We start from the raw sequence: 13,360 nt of genomic DNA on the forward strand, positions 1-13,360 counted from the left end.
TGGGAGTCTGTGTTTAGCCATTTATATCTGCTTTAGCTGTTAAAGAAGTCCAAATGAAAATCAGGTGATGGTGGAACCATGGGGACTTGGGGGTGGGGCAGAGGTGGTTCCCTGTGGAGCCAGGGCTGAGCCTTGTCACATGCACTCACCAATTAGAGACTGATCAGCCAGCAGTCAAGTGCATTCATTCTCCAGTCCTTGCAAGAAGGATCAGCCCTTTCTGTACCAGCCTTGATTGCCTTGTGCTTTGGTCTCCTTTTCTCCCCTACCTGGATCCTGCCTCGCACAGGCCGTCCTGTTACTGAGACTCAGGGTACCGTTCTGCTGACTCAGCTCTCTTTAGTCACGTTTGCTTGGCTCTAGTACCAAATATTTGAGATTACCAAAGAATGTTCTTCCTTGCGTGTCAGCACGGATGCTGTGACTGCCACCAGTGTCCCCGTCAAGTGCCTGTGCCTGAGCTTGCTGTGCTGAGTGAGTTATGAGGTGCCTTTCCTGGAACCCTCCTCTTGCCTGGACCCAAGAGAGGCGACAGCTCTGGCTAGGGCTCTTGGTTTCCAGAGGGTCTGGACTGGTTTGGGTGCTTTAAAATAGATATTTAATTCAGTGGTGCTTATGGGGGAGATGAGAATAGAACTTAAATATGAGAACTGGGTAGATGGGAAAATTAAATATTGGTCTCTTCAAGTTTTTTTGTTGTTGTTGTTGTTGTTGTTGTTGTTGTTTGCATTTGCTATTGTTACCACTTGTCACTGTCTCCATGTTAAAATGCCAAAAATGATCTAGTTGTTGTTGCTTTTTTTCCTATTTTCCACCCCAGGCACTCCTTACCATGACTCCCGCCCTTGGAGGGCACGTAGCAGTGTCTGTCCTGCCAGTCCCAAGGCCCTATGGGAGGAGACTGGCCTGCATCTCTCTATGACTTAGTCTTAGAGACGCCACATGCATCTCGTGTTCTGTGTTCAATCAGTAGTCCATGGGAGAAGCTTCTGCCACTTCAGAGCTTTGCTAAACTAACCTAATTTGTCCAAATCACCCCAAAACCACCATCTCTAACTCAAACTTCCATGAGACAGCCTGATCCATTTGCCCGGACAGGTCTCTTTCCTGGAACGCAACCCAGGCACCTGTGCTGCTGGAATCCTTGAAGTCTGTCCTTTGAGTCGTGGTCACGGAGAGGGTTGAGGACGCAGCACCCGAAGTCCCAGCCTTTGCAGGAGCCGCCCTGGGCGGAGCTGGACTTAGATCTTCTGGCAGCCTCACATAAACCTGGCAGCCAGCCTCTTCTAGAACTCTAGCCAGGGACTGGAGCAGGAAAGGGACCTTCGAAGTGAAGACTGCCTTGCCCTGCACCTCCCTTTGGCTTAGATTGAAAAATGAACTTCCTAATGGGTTAAATCCTTTAAAACAAGGAGTTGTGGGGAAGGTCGTCTTGTACTCCTAGAGAAAGGTACACAGTTGCCTGGCTGGGAACGTGCTTGGTGCTGACCCCGCGGGCATCTGACTGGTCTTCCAGCTCAGGAAAAAGAATTTGAAAGAGGATTAGCATGAAGGGGAATCAAAGAGAAGGTTGTGATTTGGTTGAAGGTGCCTGGTTTAGTGCTGTAATTGTATTATTTTATATATATCTATATAGATATATATATATATGTATGTGTATATATATGTGTGTATATATATATTTCTTGGAGTAAACATTTTAAATAAATGATATAATTGTCTAGAAAACAAAAAAATAATAAATCTATATTATTGGGACACAATGTATAAAAATATAATTTGTGACGATAACATAAATAGGGGAGCAGAGCCATATAGAAGCAGAGTTAGTTGTTTTTAGCTTTATTCTCTGTGGTAAAATATACATAAAGTATGCCTTTTTAACCATTGTAAAGCATACAATTTCAGCATTATGTACATCCAAAATGCTGAGTAACTACCACCACTATTCATTTCTAAAACTTTTGCATCATCCCACACAAAAGCTCTTTACTGGTTAAACCATAATTCCTCATCTTCCTCTCCCATAGACTCTGGTAACTTCTACTACTTTCTGTCTCCATGAATTGGCAGAGATTTTAAGTTAAACTGATATCAATTCCACTGGATTATTAGAAATTTTGGATGTTAACTGTAATCCCCATTGTAACCACAAAGAAAGTATCTGAAGAATATACGCTAAAAGAAATGAGGCTGAGTGTGGTAGTTCATGCTTGTAATCCCAGCACTTTGGGAGGCCAAGGCAAGAGGATCACTTGAGGCCAGGAGTTCAAGACTAGCCTGGACAACATAACAAGACCCCATCTTTAAAAAAATACAAACAAATAAACAAACAAAAACAACAGTTGGGCATGGTGGCAACCACCTATAGGCCTAGGTACTGAGGAGGCTGAGGCAGGCTTGTGTGAGCCCAGAAGTTTGAGATTACAGTGAGCTATGATCATGCCACTGTACTGCAGCCTGGACAACAGAGCACAACCTTGTTGAAAGAGGAGGGGGAGGGAGAAGGGGGAAAAAAAAGGGGAGAAGAGAAAAAGGGAGGGGAGGTGAAGGAAAGGAAGGAGAGGGAAAAAGGAAAGGAAAAGGGAAAAGAAAAAGGAGAAAGATGAAAGGGGAAAGGAAGAAGCAGAAAGGAAAGGAAAGGAAGAAAGCAGAAGGGAATCAAATCAGTTAACTACATTAGAAAAATCAACTACATACAAAAGAAGGCAGAAATGAAGGACTGAGAGACAATAAAAGCTATACGAATAGCAAAAATGGCAAAAGTCCTTCCTTCTCAATAATTACTTTAAATGTAAATATATTAAACACTCCAATCAAAAGGCAGAGATTGGCAGAATGCATACATAAACTGTCTACAAGAAAATTACATTAGATCCGAAGGCACATAGGTTGGAACTGAAAGTATGCAAAATAACTAAAAGAGCTGGGTGGCTATAATAATATGTGAAATAAAGTAGACTTTAAGTAGAAAATAGTCACAAGAAACAAAAAAGGATGTACGTTAATAAAAGGGTCAATTCATCAAGAAGATATATCAAGTATAAATATACACGCACTGAAAAACAGAGCTCCAAAGTATAGGAAGCAAACGTTCATAAAATAAAAGGGACAAATAGTTCTAAAATAATAGTTCAAGATTTCAATACCCTATTCTCAATAATAAACAGAACAATTTGACAGATTAATAAGAAAACAGAGGACTTGAATAATACTATAAACCAGTGAGACTTAATAGACATATGTAGAACACTCCACATAGACCATATATTGGGCACAAAACAAGCTTCAACAAATTTAGAAGACAGAAATCATAAGAAGTATCTTCTCCAACCACAATGGAATGAAGGTAGAAATCAATGTGAAAGAAAACTGAAAAATTCACAAATATTGTGGAAATCACTCAACAACCAATTTATCAAAGAAGAAAACAGAAAAGGAAATTAGGATATAACTTGAAATGGATGAAAACAAAAACACAACATACCAAAACTTACGGGATAGAGGGAAAGCAGTGCTCAAGGGGAAATTTACAGCATACATCTTTACATTACAAGAAAGATCTCAAACTAATAACCTAAGTTTATAACTTAAGGAACTAGAAAAAGAGTAAACTAAACCCAAAGCTGGCAAAAGGAAGGAAATAATAAAGATTATTAAAGTGGAGATAAATGAAGCAGAGAATAGAAAAACAAAAGATAATCAATGAAGTCAAAAGTTGGTTCTTTTAAAAGATCAACAAAATTGGCAAACCTTTAGCAAGACTGACAAAGAAAAAAGATAGCAAATACAAATACCTAAAATAACAAATAAAAATAGGAACATTACTAATGACTCTACAGAAATAAAAAGGACATAAGGAGCATTATAAACAAATATACGCCAACAAATTGGATAACCTGGATGAAAAGGACTAATTCTTAGAAACATACAAATTACCTAAACTGACTCAAGAATAAATAGAACATTTCAAAAGACTTTAACAAGAGTAATCAAAGTCAGTAATCAAAAACCTCCCAACAAGGAAAAGTCCAGAACCAGATGGCTTCAGTGGTAAATTCTACCAAACATTTAAAGAAGAATTAACAGGACTGGGTGCGGTGGCTCACACTTGTAATCCCAGCCCTTTAGGAGGCCAAGGCAGGAGGATCACTTAAGCCAACAGTTTGAGACCAGACTGGTCAACATAGCAAGACCCTGTCCCTATTAAAAAATAAAAAAATTAGCCAGGCATGGTGGTGCATGCCTATAGTCCCAGATACTTGGGAAACTGAGGAAGGAGGACTGCTTGAGCTCAGCCATTGGAGGCTGGAGTGAGCTATGATGTGCAGAATGTGAGCTTAATTGGAAATAGATAATTACATTCTTTACAGATGTAATTAGTTAAAATGAAGTTATACTGTATTATGGTGGGCCCTAAACGTCATATAATTGCTGTCCTTTGAAGAAGAGGAAAATCTGGACACAGAGACAGACACAGAGGGAAGAATGCCATGTGAAGATGGAGACAGAGACAAAGATGTGGAGAAGCTGGACCTCTCATCTCCAAGATATGGAGAAACTGGTAAGAATGTAAAATGGTGTAGTGGCTATAGAAAACAGTAAGGCAGTTCCTAAAAATATTAAAAACAAAATTAATCCATGATCCAACAATTTTACTTATGGGGGTGTGTGTGTATATATATATTGGCAAGGCACAGTGGCTCATGCCTATAATCCTAATGCTTTGGGAGGCCAAGGCAGGAGGATCGCTTGCCAGGAGGTCGAGACCAGCCTGGGCAACACAGCAAGATCCTCTCTCTACAAATTTTTTTTTTATTAGGTGGGCGTGGTGGTGCACAGCTGTAGTCCCAGCTACTCAGGAGGTTGAGGCAGGAGGATCACTTGAGCACAGGAGTTTGAGGTTACAGTGAGCTATGATTGTGCCACTGCACTCCAGCCTGGGTGACAGGGCAAGACCTGCCTTCAAATGAGAAAAAAAAAAAAAAGAATTGAAAGCAGGGTCTTGAAGAGATATTTGCACTCTCTTGTTCACAGCAGCATTACTCACAATAGCCAAAAGGTAGAAACAACTCAAGTGTCCATCAACAGATGAATAAATGTGGTCTACCCATACAATGGACTATTGTCTAGCTTTCAAAAGGAAAGAAATTCTGACACATGCTATAACACGGATAAACCTTGAAGGCATTATGTTAAGTGAAATAAGCCAGTTACAAAAGGACAAATACTGTTATGATTCCACTTATATAAGGTCCCTAGAGTAGTGAAATTCATAGAGACAGAGTAGAATGGAGTAGTTGACAGGACCGAAGATATGGGAAAGGGGGAATTTTTGTTTGATAGGTACAGTTTCAGTTCGGAATGATGAAAAAGTTCTGGAAAAGGAGAGTGGTGATGGTTGCACAACACTGTGACTATAATTAAAGCCAATGAATTGTATACTTAGAAATGACTTAAATGACAAATTTTATTTTATATATATTTTACCACAATAGAAGAACTGAAAAAACAAATCAAGAATCATCAATGGGCAGAAAATTGTTGGACGAAAGGCTGGAAACAGGATATCCCACACACTTGCAAAGCATCACCCCACAGATTACTTACTAGTTTCAAAAAGGAACAGGAACCTGATATAGTTTGGGTATTTGTCCCCACCCAAATCTCATGCTGAAATGTAATCCCCAGTGTTGGAGGTGGGGCCTGATGGGAGGTATTTGGGTCATGGGGCAGATCCTTCATGGCTTGGTGCTGTCCTCACCATAGTGAGCAAGTTTTCACGAGATCTAGTTGTTTAAGTGTGTGGCACCTCCCCAGCCCTTGCTCCTGTTCTCACCATGTGAGACTCCTGCTCCCCCTTTGCCTTCCCACCATGAATAAAAGCTCCCTGAGGCCTCTCCAAAAGCGACCAGATGCTAGTGCCATGCTTCCTGTACAGCCTTCAGAACCCTAAGCCAATTCAATCTCTTCTTTATAAATTACCCAGCCTCAGGTATTTCTTCACAGTAATGCAAGAACAGACTAACAGTACCTTTACCATAGCAAAATGTGGTATAAACCACCTTAACCAAGTAATCAAATTTAATGGTGCCAAGAGTGACAGGAGCTGCCATCATGTATCCCCTGATGTAACCCACTGAGGAGAGCACAAAAGCACCCGGTAGTGCCTATTTGACCAAAACATTTAAGCTGAACCTCATCATGAGGAAAAGATCAGAGAAATCCAAGTGGTTTTGTAGAGACAGTCTAGCTGGGATCTTCAACATCAACGTCATAAAAGATTAAATAAGGCCTGGGAAAACTCTTCTACTAGATTAAAGCACACAGGAAACACAGGAACTATAAGAAATGCATGTCCTTGACTGAATCTTGGAATTTCAAAAGACCACTATAAAAGACTTGATTGGGACAACAAGGTAAACTGAATGTAGCCTATATATGAGGTAGAAAGTACAATCATCTTATTGTGGTGAGACAGGAGAATGTTCTTGTTCTTAAGGAGATGAGATGCATATTCAAATATTTATGGATGAAATTACAATATGTCCAAGTAACTCTTACATGACTCAATAATAATACAGGTAGAGTGAGGCCTGGAGAACACTCTGGCTTTGGAAGGCAGGAAAGCATCTGTGAATCATTTCAGAAGAGTAGTAGGGCTAACCACTGGATTACAAGAACACCACAAATGAACAGGCAATGAGAGATAAGAGCTGCTGGTAGAAGGTGGCAGGGCTGCAGGAGGCCGCAGGCCGGACTGGTGAGAACAGGCAGATCTGACCACGCTGGTGAGCTGACAGCAAGAGGTAGCGGAGAGTGAGAAAGCACACAGGGCCCACAGATGCAATCCAAAGCAGAGCACAAAAAGTGAAGACTTATTCCAGGAAGTGTACTGACCGTTTACTCTTTATTGAACACCAGTCAAAAGGAAATGAGCTTCTATTACAACATAAGTGATGCAGGGTAGACAGAAGGGGTGGCTTTCTAAAAGAACACATTCTGGAGGTAATGAGAGAGGAGGACACAGGGCGGTCTCAGACCCATCCCTCCTACAAGTGACCTGGCAAAGAAAGTCTTACTGGCTCCATTCGTCCTCCTCCTATAGTTCAAAGACTGCACACATCTCCTTGCTCACCTACAAACTTGAGAGTGGCTTGAGAATTAAAGCCAATTGCTAAAAATGGGACAGCAAAGAACTGGCTTAATAGAAACAAAACCCATTATCTTAAGTTAAAAGAACAAAAGTCAACCGCTTAGTGAGATCCCACATGCATCCCATGAAATCACTTTTACCAAAACATCCATATTCCCAACTCATCTTCCTCACAAGAAGACAGCAATCATCCTCTACCGTGTCTACCTTCAGATTGAATGAATGGCCAAAAAGACACAGTGTAACATGCTTTGATTTGCTGTGAGAAATAAGATGTAGTTCAACACCACTGTGATTTGTAATGCCATTTACATAATTAAACATACAGACAAGTGGCATGAGGAGGTGGATATGGTTAATGGAGTTGCAGAAGAGCTAAAAATAGCAGACACAGCTACAGGCTAGAAGGGACGCTGGGGGTGGCACCTGCTGATGGGTGCTGATGGCCACAGAAAGATTGTCAATACACCAGAAGCATCTTCTCTATTTACCTGGGGCCTTTTAATCAAGATTTCAAAGCTCCCCACAGACATGGAGCAGCTGGTAGTGGCCTGTTTCACAGATGCAAACTGAAGATTATCATCGGGCCACAGAGGGCTTGCCCAAGAGTTCATCTGGTCCCAAATTCCAGCTCAAAAACTTACCAAAAACCTGCCTTCCACCAAAAGACCTGAGAGTGGGTTCATCCAAACCAGTTTATAATCTGGTAGGGCACTGGGCCACATTGAGCTTTCAGATTTGTTTTGTTTATAACATACCAGTTTCTTCTTTTTCTTCCTCTTTCTCCTCCCTCTTCTTTTTTAAAGTCTGAATTAGTTGCTGACATCCAAAAATTCACATAGATACCCCTGTCGGCAGCTGGGCACCCCTGGGCTCATACTCCCAGAGCTCTGTGGTACTCAGGTGCTCACCAATCCCTGCTGTGTTTTCTTACAATTTCTTACTTGTTTCTGTGGCCTACTTGTCCAGAAGGTATTAAGTTTGCTTAACATCAGTTTTCTTAAAACTGGCTTAGATTTCCAACCTGTACCACCTCATGGTACCTACCTCAAGATATCTATGCACTAAGCAAAAGTGGTATGTCCTATTCTTCAATCTTTGCAAAATGCCTCCTGGCACTAGTTTGAGTTTGCTGAAGAAGTCTGTGTTCACTTTCTCTACTTTCCCAATGATCTATACACCATAAACAAAGCCCTTTACTTTTAAAGTTGTCTTTTCAGAGCAATATTTTCCCTCTTCCTTTTGAGCCCCCCTGCCCCTCCACCACCTCATCATTGCTTTAGTGTTGTTAAGGATTTTTCCCTAGACTTCTTCCAGATAGGCTGACAAAGTCCCCAAGTACAGGGTCAGTTTCCCTTACCCGAAATGCATGGGACCAAAGTGTTTCAGACTTTGAATTTTTTGTGATTTTTGAATATTTGCACTATACTTAAGTTGAACATCCCATATCTGAAAACCCAAAATCCAAAATGCTCCAATGAGCATTTCCTTTGAGTGTCATGTCAGCACTTGCAAAGTTTTGAATTTGGGAGCACTCTAGACTGCAGATTTTTAGATTTGGGAGGCTCAACCTATACAACCTGCGATTTTATCAAGAAAAACAAACATGCGTGTGGTTGTTCAGGCTTTCTTCCCTATGCTAAAAAAGAAAGGAGGAAGAGGTAGAAATCTGTAATACCACCAGTTAATTTACAAGTGCACAAGGATACAGGTGAAAACAAACATACATGAGGTGATTCTTGCCTTAATTAACAAGACACAGTGGATAACCAGACTAAGGTTAACCACTCATACTTACCACTGACCTATTATCTACTTGTTTACTATCTCTCCATCCTTACATTCCATACAACTAGTACGCAAGCAGTAAAGGGTAAGAGCTTTGTTCTGTTCTGCTGTATCCCCAATGCCTGGAACAGAGCATGGTGCACAGAATCTTCAATAAATACCTGTTGAGTGAATAGGTAAATGAATGATTTCCCATTTAGTCCTCATGCCCTATGAGGCTGCTTGATACTACAACTGAGGAAACTGCGGCCACAGAGTGTTGATAATTTGCTCAAGGTTATCCAGGACCACCACCAGCCTATGGTGTGGGTATGACAGAATAGGGAGACCCGGATTTATAAAGGGAGGTAATCCTGAAAAACACTGGTGAGCTAAACATTCCACTTCCCCCCTGCCTTACAGCATATGGCATGTACATCAGAATGGAAAAAGCTCTCCACAGTCCAGCTGGGGTGAGAAACAAGTGGACATCCTCCCTTCAGGAGGCCAGGCTCTCCAGCAGCCTGTGGCTCCCCAGGCAGCTCTACTGGAGACAAAGGAGAAGCGTTTTAATAATGTTCATCTTTCTCCTTTTACAAAAACTATTGATTCTCAATAGTGGGTGTATTTCACAGAATCACCCAAGAGGCTTCTGCAATCTCTATTTCCTCTCTCTACCCTCCCCAGCCCCAGATTCTAAGCTATGGGTCCGAGGTAGGGGTGGGCAGAGGGGTTGGTGAAGAATCACGACCACAGTGGGAAACTCAGTCCTGTGTTCCAGCTGCAATGTCCATCAGACTCTCTAGCACCAGTACCTACAGACAGACCAGCTGCTGCAACAGGGATTCTCTCTGAGCCCTGCACAGACCCACTGCACAGCCCTGGACAGTTTACTAACCTCCCAGAGCCTCACAGTCATCTGCAAAAAGGGGCAACACTGCCCCTACCTAAAGGGGCACTATTAGAATCAAATGAGAAAACCTACGCAAAGCACCTGATCCAGGACCAGGCATAACGAATGGCTGTGTCTACACACACACACACACACACACACACACATACACACACGCACAGGTGTGCGCACACACACACACACACAGATAACAGTGCCACCAACACCTGGGTATTTCACAATAAGAAGGTACAAGCCATGACTTCATTCCCATCTCATAAATTTAATGACCACAAATTTTGATATATTGAGTTTATGAATAAAAGTGGAGCTACTGGTATCTTTTTTTAGACTAATGGAATGTTCTATTTTTTTAAGTCACACAAATATATCTGCATTTAATGAGACAGTTGTGCCTACCTGTCAGGCCTAAATAATCGGGCTGCCAAAAAGAGAGCTACAGTGACTGAAATACAGATATATTGCAGACTCTCTGGGGAGCCTGGTGAAACGACAGGATTTCAAGAAACTGTGTGGAAGACACTTCCTCATACCTGCTGTGCTGCAGAGCCTCAGAGATGACTCTCCAGCCAGGGATGTTACCCAGGGCCCCAAGACACATGCCCAGGGACTTGCAGACGTGAGCATTCGCTCAGGTTCTTGGACAGGCCACCTGGCCTCACCCTGGGCCTCGGGCTGCCCTATACAGTGACAGGGCTGAGCTAGATGGACACAGAAACCTCAAAAACCCATTCCCAGCTGCTGATCCCTCCTGGTACCTCTCCTCCTGACTGAAGACAGAGCTGCTGCCTGCCATCCAGGACAGGTGCTGAGGAGAGTTCTCAACTCTGATTTCTTTGAACCCTTTTCCCTCCTCACGTTCTTGTCTGGCACTGCTTATGCCCAATCCACTTTCCTCTGCCCTCACTAGAGCCAGAACACAGCTGGCCTCCTCTTTTCCAGGCCATTGTTCTTCAGGTACTCGAAGAGCTTGGATTTTCTCCACACTCCCCACTTCATCAGGATTTTAGAATATGACAACTCATTGCCCCCAATGGGAAGAGGCCAGACCCAGGAGACTGGCAGCAGCCGCACTCCCTCCTTGCAGCCACTGCCTTCCTGCCCATCAGCTTCTTAGCCTGGAGACGTTCTGAGAGACAGCCTCCCAAAGGCCAAAGCACCAAAGGTGCCTACCATTTCATCTCCAGCGCTCCCAAACAGGTCCTGCTAGAAAAGGTGGCAAGTGGATTCGATGGGGACTAAAAATAAAATTCATGTGGAGGGACGTGATCCCTAAGGAGAGGGACATCAGGGCTCCTAGCAGCAGTTACACTGGCAAAAATCAATCTCCCCTGAAAACCAATTAGGAGCACACAGGATTTTCACTTCGGAAGCTGAGTTGTTAGACGCAGCCTGCTTTGGAGAGGAAAAGAAAGAATGTTCCTGGACATGCTCGTCTCCTTACCCCAGCTTGCTCCTCTGCCAACAGCCGGTACCTTAGAAAGAGCTCAGCCACAAGGGGTGCCACTGGGTGTCCTGGCACAGATGTCCACAGGGAGATCTGCATGATCCCAAAGGGCTGGGTACATGGCTTAGGGGCTGAAGGGCAGTATGTGCTGACAGAGCCAGCTGCTGGCACCACCTCTTGGAAGGAATGATTGCTTTCTAGGACCTACGGCAGGTGAAGCACTGAGCTAGGCACTCTGAAGATGTTTACACTCGATCCTTGCAACAACACTGTGAAGTCAATATTGCTGTCCCTGTATTACCGATGGGGAAAGTGATGCCCAAGACACTTAACCAAGGCCATGCAACTTGTTTCGGTAACACAGATGAGATTCTTTTAACCTTTTCTACTACCTGCTACTTTCTCTCAAGGCAGTTCAGACTGTGATCCAAAGAACTGCAGCTCTAACTGCTATGACTATTTTATGGACTAACGTGGACAAACCAGAGATTACAGATCAGGGTAACAGGGATGTCAATGCTGCTGGGACTCTAAGGAAGCATGTGAATAATTCTAACAGGATCCCCCGCCTCCACATGGAATTTATACACCACCTTCCCAATAAACACTCAAGCCTGGCAATCCCTTTCCTCTCCACCCCTCTCAGGAAAAGCAGGTACTGCTGAGCTTCTCCAGGCTGTGTGCTGGTACCTCTCAGGTAGTACTACTTCCAGCAAGGCTCAGCATGTGCCCACCACAGCCCTTGGTGCCCACTGCTACCCAGACTCGTGCTGGAGCACTGCAGCCCACAGAGCAGGAAGAACCAAACCCATGGGCCCTCTCTTCACCCACTGCTGCAGAAAGGCAGCCCACGAAACTCTAGGCAATGCGCCTGTACACCAGAGAGAGAAACAGGGGCAAGGGCAGATGAAGAGAAGCAAGAAGAGAGGCAGGACACTGATCTTTATCTGGGAAGAGAATGCTAGCCAAGGTCCCAATAAGGTTAAGACAAACTCTCCGCTGATGCCACTTCTACAGAGGCCCCGTCCAATGTTTACAGAGAACTCCACCCCAAGGCCGGTCTGCAAGCCGGAGCTATGGCAGGCATGCAGGCGGGCTGCAGCACGCTCCCGGAATGTCTTTGGAATGATCTGCACCCAGCTACGAGTGCCTCAGTGCCCCTCCTCCTCAGCCTCCAGGTGGGCAAAAGGACGGCACAGCCCCTTGGCTGCCAAAATCGTGTGACAGTCCATCCGCCCACAAGAAAGTCAGAATCTGCTTGTTTTGCAAAAAGCAGCCAAGGAAAAGGCGCTTGAAGGGTGCCACCAGCTACCAAGAGAAGGACTAGTGCGAGGAATCCTCCTATCCCCCGCCCCTCTGCCAGCTGGGGAAGCAATCCACAGACACAGTTCTTAATTTGGCCTTAACCTCGGGTACCTGGCAATGACAAACAATGTGACTTACGAGGTCTAGGAACAAAGTAGCTGGGGTTGAGGAGTCAATGCCCCAGCCCAGCCCATCATAAAACCCCAACATTTCTCCTTCCTCATCTAATCCCAACTGCTCCCTCTCTACATTTTTCTGGATCCAAGCCAAGCCATCAGTAACTTTCTGGATGAGGAGAACAGGGTGAGAGAAAAGCGGGCCCTTCCTCAGCAAGCCTCACTAAAGGGGCAGGGAGAACGAACGGGATGCTAAGTCCCCACAGGGCAGTACAAACCTGGTCATCTGCACCTGCCTCCCAGGGCAGCCACAACAAAGGGAGGTCAGATAACACTAAAAAGCCAGGTCTCCCAACAAAAAGAGGACAGGAGATGAAAGATCAGGCCTTGGGTAGAGGGCCTTTCAGCCTCCTCAGCTAGATTTAATCAGTCTCAAAGTTACCAGATTACAGGCCCTCAGAGGATGACATCGGGGGAAGGGGCCTTCTCCCCACCCTGCCCAAGGCCTTCTCCCAGCACGCCTGTCCTTCCAGCCAACGAGTGGCCCAGGCCTGCCACCTAGTGGGCTCTGCTCACACACAACAGGAAGAGACGGGATCCCAGAAGAGGGGCTGCTGTGACCCGAGTCCTGCCAACAGTTCCAGGACTTCATTCAC

General features: G+C 44.2%; 1 protein-coding gene across 10 annotated transcripts in view; it reads right to left on the reverse strand.

The window, feature by feature from the left end:
* Window positions 1-13,360, reverse strand: part of CHCHD6 (coiled-coil-helix-coiled-coil-helix domain containing 6) — a 247,727-nt gene that overhangs the window by 186,130 nt on the left and 48,237 nt on the right. The gene's annotated exons all lie outside the window — the stretch shown is intronic.

The sequence above is a fragment of the Pongo abelii genome, chromosome 2, assembly GCF_028885655.2.
Source record: "Pongo abelii isolate AG06213 chromosome 2, NHGRI_mPonAbe1-v2.0_pri, whole genome shotgun sequence".
In the NCBI taxonomy this organism is placed as follows: domain Eukaryota; kingdom Metazoa; phylum Chordata; class Mammalia; order Primates; family Hominidae; genus Pongo; species Pongo abelii.